The 16,863-nt window shown below is 43.5% G+C and overlaps 1 long non-coding RNA gene across 2 annotated transcripts; it reads left to right on the forward strand.

Moving 5' to 3' along the window:
* Positions 1–253: 253 nt before the first annotated feature.
* LOC309817229 lies at positions 254–6,471 on the forward strand. Of its 2 annotated transcripts, none has more exons than XR_014296102.1 (6): positions 254–658; positions 1,740–1,824; positions 2,376–2,464; positions 2,551–2,722; positions 4,640–4,728; positions 5,924–6,471. It is a non-coding gene; the product is annotated as an uncharacterized lncRNA (long non-coding RNA). The 2 variants fall into 2 exon arrangements; XR_014296103.1 differs by having other exon boundaries at positions 2,551–2,666.
* The last annotated feature ends 10,392 nt before the right edge of the window (positions 6,472–16,863 follow it).

Here is a 16,863-nt window from a genome sequence, read left to right on the forward strand (position 1 = left end):
AGAGCCAACCTCCCTACTTGCTTCTTTCTCACATCTAACTTTCCTTGTGAACTCATTCCTAACCATGCTTCTTCTTTTATATCTCTCCTATCAGGACAACGGCTGCTCACCCGTGACGATGCTTTTTAAATCAGCCAAAATGCTTTCAACAAAATCAGCACTAGCGCTCGGTGTCCAGATTTGAGGCTTTATTATAAGAAAGAATGAGAAATACTAGGAAAAAGACTATGTGTCACAGGTCCCCATCGCCCACTCCCAAAGAATAATCAGACACTCAAATCACTCTGAGCTTTTAAACAACAGCTTCTCAGTTTATTCAGAAAAGAGACCTATCAGGGGGGGAATGATCTCCATTTCGAGGCCGACAGGAAAGGCCCGCAGTTCTCTCCCCTCGCTCTGCAGGCGCTCCCAGGACAGGCACCGGTGTTCCCGAGTCCTCTGGGAAGTGGAGTCCTTCCGCCGGGACCCCCGACCCGGCGCGGTCGCCTCCAAGTGCGCAGATGCGACTCCAGACGGAGCCTCGGGCTCGAGCCTTTTGTCTCCCCGCAGCTCCGTGGGTCCGGAAGGCGACTGTGTCCGCCCCTCCCGTCCCTCCCAGAGCGCAGCCCGGCGGGAGTCTAGCCCTGGGGCGGGAGCCGGGTCCACAGCGCGTCCGGGGGTAAGAGAAAACCGGGTTAGAGGCGCGGATCTCCGCGACCCGCCCGTCGGGCGTGCGAATCTAATGCCTCCCGCCGCAGCGCGAGCCGGGCTCTCAGGTCCCGGCCTCGGCAGGGTCAGGGCTGGGCCCTGCCGGCGTCCCGGTCCCAACCCCGGGAGCTCCGCGCGCTCCTTTCGGGTATTTCCGGCTGGGTAGCTAGCCGGCTTCGGGAGCCTTGCTCTGAGCAAAGGGGAGTCCCGGAAGCGAGGTTGCCGCTAAGCGCTCTGGGAAATAGAGTCCGGGAGCCTGAAGGGGGCGTGGCACACCAAGGGATTCTGGGAAGGGGAGTGCGGAGGCCTGAGTGCTCGGCTTCCGAGGTGTGGAGGGAGGGCGTGAGTGCCTCTCGTTGGTGTTAGCTTTAGGTTTTGTCACTCCACCTAGGTTCTTAAGTTTCTGAACTTTGGGGACAGAAAGTAAAGAATGGGGTCCGTGTCTTTCTCATTCCCCTTCTGTGCTTTGCTCTATCAGAGTTTTGGGGCCTGCCTGTATTTGGGGTTTGACTCAACGTGGAAAGGAATCCCGGCCTGTATGTTTTCAGGGTCTTAATGCGTAAGCAAGGGCCCCATCTATCAATTGCCTGGTGTTTATGAATAGGAAGAGATAAGGCAACTGTGGGAGCCCTGCTTGCAGTTACTGTTATATTATTCACAGGCCAGCTAATGGCCACTTCTGTGCTTGAGGGTCTCATGAGAGTTTGTGCACCGTCTGGAACCAGGTGTGTGACTGAAGCTCACAGTTCACTGCCCCGGTGCTCTCCTTTTTTTGCCTTGGTGTGGAATCCAGTGACTGACCTTAGGACTCCAGAGGAGGGTCTTCCAGCTGTGAAGGTTGATTTACGCTAAATTATAAGGGTTCTAAGCAAAATAATAAGCCTCCTAGTAGTAGAGGTAGAGGGAGATGCCCCAGGGAGTAGGAATCAATTCCAGAGTGGGGCAGGCCTACCCCAAAATCTCTCTCCAGAGCTTTCGGGTAGAGCTGAATGATATACAAAGAAGCAGACTATGTATTGCTGAAAAGTCCATGTTTATCTCATCTAAAACAGTGAATAAGGAGGAAGTCATAGCAATAACAGGACAACAAAGAGAAGCTGATCATGGATTATCTGACCATTGAAGTTGAAGAAAAAGGTAAGAATTACAGAAATAAACATGGAGTTGAAGGTGGGGACAAGTGGAGGAAATACCCTTGATGAGAATGAAAAGGTTAGTTGCCTCTGCATGAAAGAAAAGGGAAGCAGACACATGTCAGGAGAAGGCCCCAAAGTAGAGAAACTCAGTAAGGTACCATGTTTGGAAATCCATAAGTAGGCTCCTTGTATAGCATCCCCCTGTCTCATCTTCCTCTTTCCACATTTCTGTTCTCATCCACATTCCCTTCCCTCTGAATCCGTGGAAGGGAGAATATTCCATAGTGCTTGCTTTTGTGATAAAGAACAGGTCATACTCTTCCACCCCCATTAGATTGTTCCAAAATGTTGAGATATTATGGGTCCATGAGTTTAACTTTTTGGTCAAAGCACTTTCATGTTATTGTCTTACTCTATCTGAACTTTTTGAGTTAAGTGGAGTAGGCCTTATGTATATAATTCATCTGTCTTGTGATAGCTTTTGTCCTAGTGAATTTGGAAGTGGGAAGCTATAGTTTATCTCCTTCATGGCTTTTTTCCTACTCCTTCCAGCTATGACTACTGAGGATGCCTCTCTGCCCCAAAAACAGAGCACAGAAGAAGTGGAGCCTACTGTAGAGCCCCTTCCTGTTGAGTTCCAGGCAAGTTTGAGTTTAATCTCCCTCCCATGAAATCTCAGCTTGGTGTTCATAGTGTGTCCTCATTTCTTTCTTTTATCTTGCTGCAGAGGTTCATGGAAATCCCATCTGGAGGACTGAATGAAAGTGAATTTTCCTTGGAAACTCAAAGCTCTGGGAAGAACTCCAGTTGGAACTTTAAATTTGGGAGTAATCTGTGTGAATGGTATTTTAAACTATGAAACTGTGATCACTAAGGGAATAAGTATAGATGGAAAAAAGGTGAGATCTTATTACTGAGGCCTGTAGCTTCCAACACTTCCAAGTCAGGGGTAGTGGAGCCAGCAAAGGAGACTGAGATGATGTGGCCAGTGAGGCAAGGGGAAGCCAAAAGTCTGGCATCCTGGTAACGAGTTGAAGAAAGGGTTTCAAGGAGCAGGGGGTAATCAGCTGTGTTAAATGCTGCTGCTAAGTCAAGTAAGATGAAGCCTGAGGATTGACAATTGGATTTTAAAATAGGAAGTTCATTGGTGACTGCCAAGAACAATTTCAGGGATCGGTAGGAGAGAAAGCCTGATTGGAATGGTTTCAGAAGAAAATAGGAGGAGAAAAATTGGAGCCAGGGACTACAGACAGCTATTTTGGAGAGTTTTACTCTAAAGGAGAGAAGTACGGTGATAGCTGGAGGGAATAGTAAGACCAGTAGGTTGGTTTTTTTTTTAAAGATGGGAGAATCAGCAGATTGTTTATAGGAATGTAAGAGCAGATGAAAGAGTAGATGCCTAAGGGCTGGCTCTGGGGAACTCCAATATTTAGAGACATTTTTCAAACATTACTTCGTTGATTTTAAATTAATAATCCTGTGAGTTACAGGTGATAATCTATTCTATTGACTGACTTTCCCAGAAAGCATTCTCCAATTAATTTTGGTCAACAAAGTACAGTCGCGTGACTGTCAATATAACATAAGTGTTTGAATCTTAGAACAGTTGATCATTTTCAATTTCAAGTCAATAAATCCACTCGTTCAGAGCAACTTTAATTACTAAAGGAGAACTAGAAGTCATGACCCTAAGTACAGAGAAAGAAGATGCGTCTATTAGAGTAGCATGACTATCTATTCAGTATATCAAGCTGAATTTCTATTAAATCTCAGAACATTCCAGGAATCAGTATAATTACATTTCTGAGACTTATCCCATCTATGACATTATTAGTAACTAACATTTGTTTGTCATTCAATGGTTACTTTATATTCAATTTATTTAGTAATATATGTAAGAGACAGAAGAGCATAACTAAGAGTATAGCTTTGGGCTTCCCTGGTGGCGCAGTGGTTGAGAGTCCGCCTGCCGATGCAGGGGACACGGGTTCGTGCCCCGGTCTGGGAAGATCCCACATGCTGCAGAGCGGCTAGGCCCGTGAGCCATGGCCGCCAAGCCTGCGCGTCTGGAGCCTGTGCTCCGCAACAGGAGAGGCCACAACAGTGAGAGGCCTGCGTACCGCCAAAAAAAAAAAAAGAGTATAGCTTTGCAGGGGAATTCCCTGGAGGTCCAGTGGTTAGGACTCGGTGCTTTCACTGCTAGGGCCTGGGTTCAATCCCTGGTCAGGGAACTAAGATCCCACAAACCGTGCGTCTAGGCCAAAAAGAAAAAAAAGGGGTATAGCTTTGCAGACACACAGATGTAGAGAATAAACTAGTGGTTACCAGTGGCAGGGGAGGGGCAGTATACCCGTGGGGGAGTGGTAGGTACAAACTATTGGGTGTAAAATAGGCTCAAGAATGTGTTGTATAGCATAGGGAATATAGCCAATATTTTGTAGTAACTGTAAATGGAAAGTAACCTCTAAAAATTGTATAAAAAATAAGTTAAAAAAAGAGTATAGCTTTGGAGTCAGGATGCCTGGGTCCAAATCTCAGATCTGATCCTTACATCTGTAAATAATGTTAACAATAGTGCTTACCTAATATAGTTATTACAAGAGGTAGTTCAAAGGACTTAGTACGTGGAAAATAAATTATAGATGTTAGCTATTATTATTTTCCCTATTACAGACTAATACTTAGAAAATATAGAATATTCCATTAAAATGGTTAAAATAAGCTTTAACCTTCAGATTAAAATACACTTCCTGTTCTAGATTGTTCTCTTCCCTCAAGGATTACCAAGTCCTACAAGAATGTGCTTATTCTTCCAGGAATTGACAACAGTCAAGGATGAGGAAATGAACTTCACCCATGTGGAGGAGGAACAGCTGAACTCTGCCCAGCTGAATTCTGCCCAAAGGTACATGGGCATGGATATGAAAGTGGAGAATTGTGGGAGCCTAGTATTTTGGGCTAAAAAGGTTATTTCATGCATATTGCTTACTGGGACATAAGCTTCTTCTATAACTAATGATATCTAAATGCCATAGTTTTGCTTAAGATCCAGAGAGCCCTGAGCCCCTAGGGGATGCCTGGTCACTTTGAGCTCATAATTGGGTTTGTTTTCTCTTTTGGCAAGTAAAAGTCCACCATATGTGGAACTAAAAAAGGACAGCTTCATTATATATTGATTTTAAGACTTATAAAGCGGTAGTAATTAAAACGATGTGGTATTGGTGAAAGGATAGAGGTAAATCATTGGAACAGAACAGATAGTCCAGAAATAGACCCACGTATATATGTTCAGTTAATTTCTGACAAAGATGCAAAAGCAATTCAATGTTAAAATCTTTTCAATAAATGGTGAAAAGAATCTTTTCAATAAATGGTGCTGGAACAATTGTACATCCACATGCAAAAAAAAAAAAAGAACTTCAATCCATATCTCCCACCGTATATAGTAAGTAATCAAATGTATCACAGACCTAAGTATAAAACCTAAAGCTATAAAACTTCTAGAAGAAACATTAGTGACAGTCTTTATGACCTTTTTTTCAAATAAATTTATTTATTTTATTTATTTATTTTTGGCTGCATTGGGTCTTCGTTGCTGTGCGCAGGCTTTCTCTAGTTGCAGTGAGCAGGGGCTACTCTTCATTGCAGTATGCGGGCATCTCATTGCGGTGGCTTCTCTTGTTGTGGAGCTCGGGCTCTAGGCACGTGGACTTTCAGTAGTTGTGTCACATGGGCTCAGTAGTTGTGGCTCACAGGCTCTAGAGCGCAGGCTCTGTAGCTGTGGTGCATAGGCTTAGTTGCTCCGCAGCATGTGGGATCTTCTTGGACCAGGGCTCGAACCCTTGTCCCTTGCCTTGGTAGGTGGATTCTTAACCACTGCGCCACCAGGGAAGTCCCCTTTATGACTTTTTATAAGGCAAAATTTTATTAGATATGGCACTGAAAGCTCAATCAAGTAAAGCCATCTGGGTCTTGAATTTGCTTTATTGGAAAGGTTTTAACCTTGAATCCAGGTCCCTTGCTAGTTATAGGATCATTCAAATTATCTATTCTTTTTTTTTTTTTTTTTTTTGCGGTACGCAGGCCTCTCACTGTTGTAGCCTCTCACGTTGCAGAGCACAGGCTCCGGACGCGCAGGCTCAGCGGCCATGGCTCACGGGCCCAGCCGCTCCGTGGCATGTGGGATCTTCCCGGATCGGGACACGAACCCGTGTCCCCTGCATCGGCAGGCAGACTCCCAACCACCGCGCCACCAGGGAAGCCCCAAATTATCTATTCTTGAACTAACTCTGGTAATGATTTCCCATCTTTCATTCCTGATATTGGTAATCTCTGTCTTCTCTGTTTTAATTTTGTTGGTCTTCCTAGGAGTTTAACAATTTTGTTGTTCTTTTCCAAGAAACAGATTTTGACTTCACTGATTCTATTGTTTTCTGTTTTCAATTTTATTCACTAAGCACTTATCTTTATTATTTTTCTCCTCTAACTTGCTCTCCTTTTTTAGTTTCTCAAAGTGATCATTTGTATAAGATCTTTCATCTCTTCTAATATGAACACGTAATGCTATAAATTTCCTTTGAGTTTAGCTGCGTTCCACAATTTTGATATGTGGTGTTTTCAGTTCCATTCAATTCAAAATAATTTCTGTTTCCACTTGCGATTTCCTCTTTGACTCATGGATCGTTTATAAATTTCCCAAATTCTAGGTAATTTTCAATAAATTTCTGTTTTCAATTTTGTAGTGATTCTGTTGTGGTCAGAGATGCTATGTATGATTTCAATTCTGTTAAATTTTTGAGTTTTGTGGTATTATCCATAATGTAGTCTTGATGAATGTTCCATATGCACTTGAAAATAAATATTAATTAATTAAGTCAGGTTGGTTGACAGTATTATTCAGGTCTTCTGTATATTGATTTCCTGTCTATTGGCTTCTATTGATTACTGACAGGAGTGTGCAATTTCTAACTATAGTTGTGGGTTATCTATTTATCCTTTTAGTTCTATCAGTTTTTCTTGATGTATTCTGAAACTCTTGTAAGGTACATACTCATTAAGAATTAAGTCCTTGTACACACTGCTACTTTTAAAATGGATAACCAACAATGACCTACTGTATAGCACAGGAAACTCTGCTCAATATTATGTTAGCAACCTAAATGGGAAAAGAATTTGAAAAAGAATATACACATGTATATGTTAAAAAAAAAGAATTGTTATGTCTTCTTGGTGAATTGACCCCTTTATCATTATACAATGTCCCTTTTTGACCTTGGTTATACTCCTTGTTTTGGAAGTTTACTTTGTCCTATATGAATATGGCCACTCTAGTTTCCTTTCAATTAGTGTTCACATACTATATTTTCCTGTTCTTTTTGTTTAACTATTTAGAGTGAGTTTCTTTTGGGCAGCGTATAATTGGGTCTGGTTTTTAAATCCATTCTGACAGTCTCTGTGATTTTCAATTGGTATGTATAGACCATTTACATTTAAAGTAATTACTGTTATGGTTGTATTTAAATTCCCCATACAGCTAGCTGTTTTGTTTTTGCTCCATCTTTTTTTTTTTTTTTTTTTTGGTGTGTTGGGTGTTCGTTGCTGCATGCAGGCTTTCTCTAGTTGAGGCGAGCAGGGGCTACTCTTGCTTGCAGTGCGTGGGCTTCTCATTGCAGTGGCTTCTCTTGTTGTGGAGCATGGGCTCTAGGCACGTGGGCTTCAGTAGTTGCAGCACACAGGCTCAGTAGTTGCGGCATGCGTGTCCTAGAGTGCGCAGGCTTCAGTAGTAGTGGCACGTGGGCTCAGTAGTTGTGGCTTGCAGGCTCTAGAGTGCAGACTCGGTAGCTGCGGCACATGGGCTTAGTTGCTCCAAGGCATGTGGGATCTTCCTGCACCAGAGATCTAACCTGTGTCCCCTGCATTGGCAGGCAGATTCCTTTTTTTTTTTTTTATAAATAGCATATAATATTTATTAGTTTCAGATATACAACGTAATGATTCGGTATTTGTTTATATTGCAAAATGATCACCACAATAGGTCTACTTCACATTGTCCTCATAGTTACAAAAGTTTTTGTGTTGAGAACTTTTATGATTTACTCTCTTAGCAAGTTTCAAACATGCAATACAGTATTATTAACTATAGTGACTATACTCCCTGCCAGCTAATAGCAGGAGGGTGGCTACTGTAATACACACGGTCAGTGACAGAACTCCAGTCACAGACCGAGGCAGGTGTGAAAGTGCAACTGAGTTCACCAAAGTTTCCCACGAACCTGGCCCTTACTGCGAATCTCCCTGGTGAGCATTTCTGGATGTACGAGATGCAGTTTCTGGGGGGTGTCTCCCTCATGGGCTAATCTCCAGAGCTTTCATAGGTTATTATGTTAAAAAGCCAAGAGCACAGTGGCTGCACATGTAATGTCTTTCTCCAGTGTGAGCTTCCTGGTGCTGAATGGAGACAGACTAGTGGCTGAAGACTGTCCAACATCTGGCAGGTGGATTCTTAATCACTGCACCACCAGGGAAGTCCCTCCATCTTTTCCTTCTTCATTTTTATCTGTTTCTGCCTGTTTTTTTATTATTTTTTATTATTCCATTTTATCTCCACTATTAACTTACCATTAAATATTTTTAAAAAATTTAAACGGTTATACAACAGTTGCCAATATCCTTCTTTATTTAATAACAGTATACCTTTAAAGAATATTATACCACTTCATGTATAGTATGAGGAACCTTACTCTGGTAAACTTCTAATTCCTCCCTCCCATCTTTTGTGTTGTTGTCATGCATTTTACCTTTGCAGATGCTGTAAAACCACAATACATTTCTACTATTTTTGTTTAAGACAGTCAATTGTCTCTTACAGCAATTAAAAATAAGAAAAAATGTATAACTCATTCACTTTGCTATACAGCAGAAACTAACACAGCATTATAAATCAACTATATTCCAATAAAATTTTTAAAAAACACAGCTGTCAACAAAAAAAAGAAAAAATGACTTTGATATTTATTTTCATTTATACCATTCCCAACACCCCTCATTTTTTAAAATATAGATCAAGAGTTGGCAGACTTTTTCTGTGAAGGACCAGATAGTAAATTTTTTCTGCTTTGTGGGCTGTATAGTCTCTGTTACAACTACTTAACTCCGCTATTGTAGCATGAAGGCAGCCATAAACAACATGTAAATAAATGGGAGTGGCCAGATTTGGCCTGTGGGCCATAATTTACTGACCCCTAGTTTAGGTCCAGGTTTTTGACTGGTATCAGATATTTTCTGTTTGAAGAACTCTCTTTAACACAAAAAAGAAATAATTGTATGACAATGATAGAAGTGCTAACTATTGCTACAATGGCAATCACATTACAATAAATACATGTGTCAAATCACCATGTTATATACTTTAAATTTATAAAATGTTGGGGCTTCCCTGGTGGTCCAGTGGTTGAGACTTCGCCTTCCAATTCAGGGGGTACAGGTTTGATCCCTGATTGGGGAGCTAAGATCCCACATGCCTCACGGCCAGAAAACCAAAACATAAAACAGAAGCAATATTGTAACAAGTTCAATAAAGACTTTTTAAAAAAATGGTCTACATCAAAAAAATCTTTTAAAAAATAAAATAAATTTACAAAATGTTATATGTCAAATATATTTCAATAAAAAAGGCAGTTAATGCCATGGAATGGATGATGTCTTCAAAGAAGACAATGGGAGAGCGCAGGGGCCAAAGAGGGGGGCCTAAGACAGAACACTAAGAAGCATTAACATTTCAGAAGAAGAAACAGCAGGAAAAGTTCTAAATAAATAAAGATCAGGAGAAAAAGCTGGAGAGCTTAGAATCACAGAAGTCAAGAGAGAATATATGTTAATTATATCTGAATAAAGATAGGGAAAAACAGCAGCAGGAGAATGTTGTTAGGAGGAAGGCATGGTCAACACTGTCAAGTGCTATTGAGAGGCCCAGGTAAACTACGAATGAAAAAGATCTTCTGGATTTAGGTGACATATAGTGACTTCAATGAGAGCAGTTTCAACTGAGTGGTGGGGAGAGAAGCCAGACTGCGGTGAGTCAGGAGCAAGTGCATAATGAGACAATGTCCAAAATCTGTTTGAGAAATTTGGCTCTGACAAAAAAAGGAGGAAAAAAGGAGAGAGAGAGAGGGAGAGGAAAGAAGGAAGGGAGGAAGAAAGGAAAAAGGAAGGAAGGGAAGGAAAGGAGGGAGGGAGGGGGCAGTGGTTAGTAGAGACAAAATCATATGTAAAGCACATACTAAACAAACAAAAATCTGCCTTTAAAAAAGGACGAGGGACTTCCCAGGTGGTCTAGTGGTTAAGACTTCGCCTTCCAATGCAGGGAGTGTGGGTTCGATCCCTGGTCGGGGAGCTAAGATCCCACATGCCTTGTGGCCAAAATACCAAAATGTAAAACAGAAGCAATATTGTTACAAATTCAATAAAGACTTTAAAAATGGTCCACATCAATGCAGTGGTTAAGAATCCGCCTGCCAATGCAGAACATGGGTTTGATCCCTGGTCTGGGAAGATCCCACATACCTTGGAGCAACTAAGCCCGTGCTCCACAGCTACTGAGCCTGCGTGCCACAACTACTGAAGCCCATGCACATAGAGCAGAGCCCATGCTCTGCAACAAGAGAAACCACCACAATGAGAAGCCTGTGCACCACAACGAAGAGTAGCCCCTGCTCGCTGCAACTAGAGAAAGCCCGTGCACAACAATGAAGACCCAATGCAGCCAAAAATAAATAAATAAAATAAATTTAAATAAATAAATAAATAAATAAATAAAAATGGTCCATGTCAAAAAAAATCTTAAAAAAAAGGACTAGAGATGATGATTTAAAAAATCAAAAGTAGTTGTCTCCATGTGATATTATTATAAATGATTTTTCTGTCCAATACTTTTTCAAAGCTGCCCAATCTCCACCTGTGTTTTCATCCCTCCCTCCACTTCCTCAGTTATTTTAATATTAACATTTATTCTCATCCTGTCTGCTTATCCTCTTCCCTGGTTAGTCTGTTCAGTTGTCCATTTTCTCAGGTGGAGCATCCTCATGTCTGACCTTTTATTGTGCCTCATATTCATCATTCTCCCATCTCTATTATTCACTGAAACTTTGTCAGCTGCCGTTGCCATGAGGCTTTTTCTGAGAACATTCAAATAAACATTTTTAATAGGCATCATTTTAATTTTCTTTAACTTCTTGCCACCTCAACAGTTTTCTTTCTCTCAGCATGGAGAACACAAACATTTGTACTTTTTATTTATTTCAGATTCTGAATCTATCCCTGAAATGTAAGTGTCCCTTTCAAAGCAGGAAGTTTATGAAGAAGTATCATCTGAAAGGGAGCTGATAATTGGAAGACTTACAAAGGATGATTCCTGGAACTTCAGATTGGTAAAAGTCTGGGAATGTGGAGGCACATTACAAAGGCATCAGGGAAATTGGCAAGTCATAATTAAACTCAAGAGAAACACTATGGAGGATTGTAATGAAATCAGGGAAGGTTCAAACACAATTAAACATCAGAAAGTTTACTCAGTGAAAAAGCCTTGGAAATGCAGTGAGTGTGGCAAGTCCTTCAGTTACTACTCATCAGAGGATTTATCCTACACCAGAGGATTCATACAGGAGTGAAGCTCTATGTATGTTCTGAATGTAATGTGGAAAGGCCTTCAGCTGGAGCTCGTCACTTATCCAGCATCAGAGAATCCACATTGGAGAGAAAGCCTATGAGTGTCATGAATGTGGAAAAGCTTTCAGTCATCGTTCAGCCCTTATTCAACATCATATCATTCATACCACAGAAAAGCCCTGTGAGTGCAACGAATGGGGGAAGGCGTTCAACCAAAGCACATACCTTATCCAACATCACAGAATACATACTGGAGAGAAACCCTATAAATGCAAGGAGTGTGGGAAAGCTTTCAGTGACACCTCATCCCTTATTCAACATCAAAGGGTTCATACTGGAGAAAAACCCAATGGATGTAAAGAGTGTAGGAAAGCCTTTAGCGACAGGTCAGGCCTTACTCAACATCAGAGAACTCACACAGGAGAAAAGCCGTATGAATGTAGTGAATGTGGGAAGGCCTTCAGTTACTGTTCAGCGCTTATTCAACATCAAGGAACCCACACTGGGGAGAAACCTTACAAATATAATGAATGTGGGAAAGCCTTTTGTGAGTGCTCAGCTCATGTAGGACATCAGAGAACTCATACTGGAGAGAAACCATGTAAATGTGCTGATTGTGACAAAGCCTTCAGCCAGAGTTCTCTTGTTCAACACCAGACAATTCATGCAGGAGAAAACCCCTACAAATTTAAGAGATGTGAGAAAACCTTCGGTGTGCATTCAGCCTTTCATCAACATAAAGAAATTCATGATGAATAGAATGCAGCAAATTCGTGAAATAATTATGTATTCTCTCCTGATTGTATAGAACTGCTCTAAATATTACAGGGCATATTACAAAAACATATGAGGCTATGTCACACAAAAATTGACCATCTTCCTTGAAATGTTATTAGGTATGGAGGAGGACAAGAGGTACATGTAAATATCTCAGTTACAAAACCAAATGGCTGAAGCAGTGAAGAGAATTTCTAGGGGAGCACAGAAGGAGAAACTCTAGTTTGGTCAGGGAAACAGTAAGGAACTGAGCATCTAATATCAGTAGAAAAAGTAATGAGAGGAGCAGACTGAACATTGTTTGAGGCTGATGGCTCTATAAATAGTAGTTTCAGCCTGAAGCCATAGTGGGGAGGATCAGGATCCCAAAGAGGAAAATTACCAGGAAATAAATAAGAGAGGAAATAAAAAGAGAAATAAAAAGAAATAAGGGGGAAAAAAGAGAGGAAATAAAAAGAGGAAAAAAATCTAAACCCAGAAAGTCCTCCTTTTCTGTGTCCCTACAGTCTATCTGTTCATTTGCACATTTGCAAACACTGAAACCAATATTTATTTACCTTATATGCACATTGAAATCACCCAAGGAGCTTTAAAAACAATACTGGGTCCCAGGGAATTCCCTGGCAGTCCTGTGGTTAGGACTCAGCACTTTCACTGCTGTGGGCCCAGGTTCAATCCCTAGTCAGGGAACTGCGATCCTGCAAGCCACGCAGTGTGGCCAAAAAAAAAAAAAAATACTGTGTCATAGCACCAGAGTTTCTGATTAAATTGGACTGGGGTGTAGCCTGAGCATTAGGAATTTTAAAACTTCTTGGGGGACTTCGCTGGTGGTCCAGTGGTAAAGAATCCACCTTCCAATGCAGGGGATGTAGGTTCGGTCCCTGGTTGGGGAACTAAGATCCCACATGCTGTGGGGCAACTGGGCCCACGCACCACAACTACTGATCTTGCATGCCTCAATGAGAGAGCCTGCATGCCACAAACTACAGATCCCACGTGCCCTGGAGCCTGTGAGCCACAAGTAGAGAGAGAAAACCTGCATGCCACAACTAGAGAGAAGCCCATGCGCCACAACGAAGATCCTGCGTGCTGCAACTAAGACCCAATGCAGCCAAAAATAAATAAAATCAACAAATAAATAATAAATCTCTAAAGAAAAAACAAAACTTCTTCGGTAGGATGGACCTAGAGATGATCATACAAAGTGAAGTAAGCCAGAGAGAGAAAGACAAATATCATATGATATTTATATGTGGAATCTAAAAAAAATGATAATATTATTTACAAAACAGAAACAGACTCACAGACATAGGAAAAAAACTTTTGGTTACTAAAGAGGAAAGGTCGGGGTGGGGAGGGATAAATTAGGATTTTTTTTTCTTTTTAAATTTTATTTATTTTTGGCTGCATTGGGTCTTCAGTGCTGCACACGGGCTTTCTTTAGTTGTGGCGACCAGGGGCTACTGTTCTTTGCGGTGTGCAGGCTTCTCATTGTGGTGGCTTCTCTTGTTGCCGAGCATGGGCTCTAGGCATGCAGGCTTCAGTAGTTGTGGCATGTGGGCTCAGTAGTTGTGTCTCGTGGGCTCTAGAGCGCAGCCTCAGTAGTTGTGGCACATGGGCTTAGTTGCTCCGCAGTGTGTGGGGTCTTCATGGACCAGGGCTGGAACCCGTGTCTCCTGCATTGGAAGGCAGATTCTTTACCACTGCACCACCAGGGAAGCCCCCATTCACATTGTTGTGCAGCCACCACCATGGTCCATCTCCAGAACTTTTTTCGTCTTCAAACTGAATCTCTGCACCCATTAAACACCAACTCTCCATTTTCCCCTCCACTCAGGCCCTGGAAAGGACCCTTCCACTTTCTGTCTCTATGAATTTGACTACTCCAGCTACCTCATATAAGTGGAATCATACAATATTTGTCCTTTTATGTCTGGCCTATTTCATTTAGCATAACGTCCTCAAGGTGCATCCATGTTGTAGCAGGTGTCAGAATTTCCTTCCTATTTAACACTGAATAATACTCTATTGTCTGTAGACCACCATTTGTTTATTCATTCATCTGTCCAGGATGCTTGGGTTTCCTCCATCATTTGGCTCTTGTGATTAATGCTGTGAGGAACATGGGGGTACAAATGTCTGTTTGAGTTGCTGCTTTCAGTGATTGGGGTATTTAGATGAGGTTCATTGGCCCTGTTGGAATTCCTTGTCCAGGGCTGCCTGGTGAGAGAGCTTTAAATCGGGGCTGGCCTTACGTGTGCTCTTTTCCTCTCCTTCAGCTCAGCCTGATGGCCAGGAGCCTGCACCACCTCAGAGGCCAGGCCATGGAAGCCGTGTTCCTGCCAGTCCTGTGGAAGGTGAGCAGGGTTCCTCCTCCCCTTCCTTGGTGTAGTCTCAGCGCCGGGCCATGGCGTTCACATGGCTTTAACTCCTCTGTTCAGGTTGAGCCATCTTCATCAGCTGGGGTTTTTCCTTCTTGGAAGGTAGGATGTAAAGAACTTGAACTTTGGGGCAAGACGGGTTCAAATGCAGGCTCTGTTTTAGATGTGATACCTGATCTCTCACGGTTTCCTTATCTGGAAAATGGGATAATGATAGTAGCTGTCACAGAGTTGTGAGGATTCAGTGAAACGGGGCACGTGGAGTATCGGCAGGGTATCTAGTGACATGTGGAGCGCTCTGTAAGTTTTAGCTGTTGTCACCACAGTTGCTCCTTGTTTCTGTCAGTGAGCATTATTGTGTACCTACTGTATACCAGATAGTACTGCCTTTGTGCTGGGAGAGAAGCTCTCGCCTAAGGCACTTACAAGCCATTTGGAGAGGGAGCTATGGAAACAAAGTCCCGCAACACAGGATAAATTCTGATCTGTTGGCATCAAAGGGTACACTGGAAGCTTAGTTACTGAACTCGTAACATGATGGAGGGTGATTGTGAGAAGCTGAGGAGAAAAGTGAGGAGACACGTGAGGAACCATCGCGACCATTTGGAAAGAACAGTCTTGGACGGGAGGGAGGCAAGAGGGAGTTCGAGGGGCAGCGCTTTGACCCATTGGCCCAGCGTGTCCGCATTTGCTGAGGGATCACAGAGCTCTGTCTGCCCTTCTGGTGGCATCTCCTGCCTTCCCTGACGGCCAGAGGACCCGCCCGCAGAGATGTGGACTCCCTTCTGTCCCCCGGCCTGTGTGCATCCTGTTCTCCCTGTCCACAGGCAACCCACCTCTGCATATGCTGAGACTCAGCTCAAAACTCCTCTCTGTGAAATCTCTCTGAGGTCCTGCATTAACCCCGTTACTCTCCCTTGTGTTCCCATGTGGGCGGAGGGCTGAGCTCAGGAGGAGAGCTTCAGAAGAGCCACTGGGTGGGTGTGGGGTAACTGGAGGTGAGTGTGTAGGGTTTTCTTTACAGAAAAGGCCCAGTAAGGGAAGGAGAGAGGACGGAAGCAGGAGGGAGCAAGGCACCAGGAGCATCTTTGTAAAGGCAGGAGAGGCGGCAGCATCCTGCGGGCCACGGGCAGGAGTGGTAGTCTGGGAAGGAACGCGGCTGTATTGCTCTGCTTCGTGACGCCTCACTTCTGACTGTTCGGACACCAGCTGGGTGCCCTCAATTTAACTCATTCTGACACTGTCCCCCTGGAGTTAGCATCGGACCCACAGGGTAAGGGCTCAGTCCCCGCAAGACCGCCCCCCGCCCCGACCTCAGATGCCAATCACAAGTGCGGGCTGTCACCTGTGCTTCTGACCCACTGGCTCTAAATTGGGGTTCCCACGACCCACTCCGTGGGTGCCACTGATCTGGTAGAGTGGCTCACGGAACTCTGGAAACGGTTTACTGAGCAGATCCTGGTTCATGTAAAAGGCGACAACTCAGGATCAGCCCGATGGAAGAGAGGCACAGGGCAGGGGGAGTGGGGAAGGGGTGCAGGGCTTTCCTCTCCAGGCAGACATCCCCCAGCACCTCCATTTCTGCGTTTTTATGGGGGTTCATTACGTAGGCGTGATGGGTCGAGTCACTGACCTTTGGTGACTGACTGAACCCCAGCCTCTCCCCGCCCCTCAGGTGCTAGGGGTGAAGGTTCTAACCCTCTCATCACATGCTTGTTCCCCTGACATCCAGCCCCATCCTTAGGAGTTTTCCACATTAACATGAACTCAGGTGTGGTTGAGGGATTTGTTAAAAGTAACAAGACGTTCCTCTCACCTGTATGGCCCTGGAGCTATTTCCGAAACCGAGGACAAAAGCCCAAATATTAGAAGATGCTCCTCTGTTCTTATCCCTTAGGAAAATCCAAGGGTTTTTAGGAACTCTGCCAGAAGTAGGGAGGAAGACCAAATATATATTTCTTATTTAAATCACAGTATCACAAGGGGGAAAAGGGCAAAGACAGGAGAGTCGTGGTCATTGGATTAAGACCCCGCAGGAGACAGGAGAGAATGGAATCAGGCCGAGGAGGAGGGCTCACCAGGAGGGAGAAGAGGGGAGGGGTGAGGCCCAATGCAGGGAATGTCTGGGAGCCGGTGGGGAGGCGGGAGGAGGTGAGGGCCATGTGCCCCGGGCGCTGTTTTCTGGGATGTGACTGGCAGTGCCTCCTGAGAGGAGGGGG

This window comes from Mesoplodon mirus (assembly GCF_964341445.2).
Source record: "Mesoplodon mirus genome assembly, chromosome: 15".
Taxonomy (NCBI): domain Eukaryota; kingdom Metazoa; phylum Chordata; class Mammalia; order Artiodactyla; family Ziphiidae; genus Mesoplodon; species Mesoplodon mirus.